The sequence below is a fragment of the Cucumis melo genome, unplaced genomic scaffold (assembly GCF_025177605.1).
Source record: "Cucumis melo cultivar AY unplaced genomic scaffold, USDA_Cmelo_AY_1.0 utg001041l, whole genome shotgun sequence".
NCBI classification, from domain to species: domain Eukaryota; kingdom Viridiplantae; phylum Streptophyta; class Magnoliopsida; order Cucurbitales; family Cucurbitaceae; genus Cucumis; species Cucumis melo.
In genome coordinates, this window is record NW_026124363.1 from 10,567 (window position 1) to 14,088 (window position 3,522).

Genomic DNA, 3,522 nt, shown 5'->3' on the forward strand with positions numbered 1-3,522 from the left:
AGTTTTTGATTTGTGATTTATTAGTTAATCCTTGAATTTCGAAATAATACAGAAAGAAAATAACAAAGAATCCACTTTTTTTTGTTACTGTGCAGTTGATTTACATACGGATCAAAATTTCGGACAAAGAAAGTTTTCTGGCTGTTCCGTATACGTCTGCTTTGGGTCAAATGAGCATTCTGAAGAAATTCCAGTTAAGTTATTATACTATTACTATGGTCTATAAAAAAGACTATTCTTTCATTTCAGTTTTATCCCTCTTGCTACGAACAAAATTCATTCTGAACTTCATTTTTCAAAAAACTTCAATTGGTACACGCAAGAAATAGGCCAATTCGGCAGCCTTTTGCTCAATTTCTCGTGGGGTCAGATTCTGATCGGTACGCGTCAAGGGAATGGCCCCTTGGCCTCTTATTTCCATATAAAGGACACGACGTGCATAAATACCCTCTTTAACTTCTATTCTGATGGACTGAATGTCTTTCATAAGGAATCGTAGGAAGATTCGACGATTTTTTCCAGGAAACCCCCAACGAAAAATAGACACTATTTCTTCTTTTCTATCGAATCGATCATAACCGCTACCTACATTCCACAAAATTGTGCACCACAAATAGGAGCTAATAAAGAGACCGGCAATCCCATAGAAAGACATTACGATCCCCTGTGGAAAAAAAATTATTTGCTGAGACGGAAATAAAGCTATCAAATCCCTACCAAGATAACTGGAAGTTCCAACCAATAAAAACCCTAATGAACCTAAAAAAAGGATAAAGGCCCAGCAGAAATTGCTGATTTTTCGAGATCCTCTTATAAATTCTATCCATATACGTTCTGATCGCCAATTCATACTAGATCTCGTTGCATTTTATTGGAATTAAGAGAATCAAAAAAAATCTATTTTACTTTTTTTGTTTCCGAAGTAACTCTAATCAACTAGCACTATTTTGATGTGAACCTTTACTTTAGATCTAAGTAATTCATCGAATTACTTAGATCTAAAATAATAACATCACCTTTATATGATTCCCTATAGATACCTACATCCATATAGGTATATTGATTTTATATCTCAAACATTTGTCGCCCGATCTCTTATCTATTTTCTATTTTGAAACTTATCTATTTTCTATTTTGAAATACTTCTAATTGATTTCCTCAGATATCATGTTTACGTATGTATAATCGCTTATGTTTGGAGTAAGCCACATGTTAGATTCTAGTCTACTAAATAGATAGCTGTGTTATCGTCAAAGTCTAAGTTTTGAAAAAAAAAAATAGACAGCATATTTAAAAAATCTTGTTTTTTTGAACATGAAGAAATAAAGAAGCCATTGCAATTGCCGGAAATACTAGGCCCACTAAAGGCACAAAAATAGAGGGTAAGGTGGTGAGAGTTGTCATAGAATGGATACCTCGACTTAATATTTTCATTGTTATATTAATAGTTTTACCTGTTATTTATTGATTGTTATAAAAGGTATCTTATAATTATACTAATTCAATATATAATTATACTAAGTAATATCTACGTGAGTATATATAGAAAAGGAATGAGGAATGTCGAATTAAATAAATGGACTTACTCATCTTTCGACATGAGATATATGTATCATAATAGACGTTTGCATTATTTTAGTTATTATCTTGTCTTAGCATTTTTTTTTAATAAAATTTCATAAAGATTTTCGTACAAATTCCCAAAAAGGTAGTTATAATCCGATCCAACAACAAGGATTCTTAGTAAAACTAGAGATCCGCTAGAGATGTAGAAAGATGCAAGACTCTATGCCGCTATTTGCTATAGTTGAAGTATATATACACATGTAATGTTAAGAAGGGAGCATGAAATTCATTTTCTTCCCCGTGCCAAATTTTGCGGAAGAAATAAAAAAAAAAAGAATTCATTTTTATAAGTTAAGTAAGGCTTTACTTGATTGAATTTTGATTCGAGGGAACGAAAGCGTGGAGCTGAAATAACTCACTCACAACACCTTTTAAAGGATTACGTGGTACGATTAGATCGAATAAGCCCTTATCGAATAAAGATTCAGCCTCCTGTGAACCCTCAGGGACTGCCTTATTCAATGTTTGTTCAATTACTCTTTTACCCGCAAATGCGATGTAGGCATTCGGTTCGGCAATAATGATATCCCCCAACATACCAAAACTAGCTGTCACCCCACCAGTAGTAGGAGATGTAAGGATTGCTACATAGAATAATTTTTTATTTGATTGATAATCATATAAAGCGGAAGATATTTTTGCCATTTGCATCAAGCTCAAACTTCCTTCTTGCATGCGTGCTCCTCCCGAAGCACACACTAAAATAAGAGGTAAAAATTGATTGGTAGCATACTCGATCAAACGGGTGATTTTCTCTCCTACTACGGATCCCATACTACCCCCTATAAACTGAAAATCCATAACCCCAATTGCTACTGGAATATCATTTAATTTACCTGTGCCTGTTTGAATAGCCTCAGTTAATCCTGTCTTTCTTTGATAAGAAGAAAGACGATCTTTATAAGTATAAAGTTGATTCTCCGAATCAAATTGAATGGGATCCAAAGAGACCATGTCTTCATCCATAGGGTCCCAAGTACCTGGATCAATCAAAAGTTCGATTCTATCTGAACTACTCATTTTCAAATGGTATCCACATTGTTGACAAATATTCATTTTTGATTTAAAAATTTTCTTATAATTTAATCCATAACAATTTTCGCATTGAACCCACAAATGCCTGTATTTTTTAGTTAGATCTAGATCATTAGAACGTTCTGTTGTAGTTAAATTTTTTCTATGCGTGCTAGTTCTTATACTGAAACTCTCACTTTGACTACTATTTCCACCTTCAGCACAAATAGAACTATAAATGTAACTGTCACTGTAATTGTGACTACCACTTAAAATGTAACTATCAATACAGATTTGAGTCCAAAGATAACTGTCAATGCAACTATTAATGTGATTATTCCAACTATATTTAGTATCATACATGTACTGATCATAGTGGGAATCATCACTCTTAGATACATTATTTTGATAAGTAGAGTTCCGAAAACTATAAAAAGAACTTTCTAGTTCACTTACAAAAGAAGGATCATTGTCAATCTCAAAAATTTGATTTTCAATATCCAAATAGATGGAATAACTGCAGCTATTACTATCCCTAACTAAAAAAGTGTCATCAGATATGAAATTCCGAATGCCGACTAAATCATCAACAGTACTGTAACTAGAATTGTAACTATCACTATGACTAGGAATGTTTTTATTCATATTATTTATAATTGATCCTTCACTTTCAATAGGACCAAGACTATTGATTGATTTATTTAGCCTACACCTGTATTCTAACTTCCCTTTAGACAACATCGAATTTAACCATCTTTTTTCCATAGAGCTTTCTTGCCCCTATTTACATGAAAATACAATAGCTGAATAGTCATTCGATAAAAAAGAAATCATTTAAATATCTCATTTCCTATCAGAATAGGATCTAAATCCAATCACTAG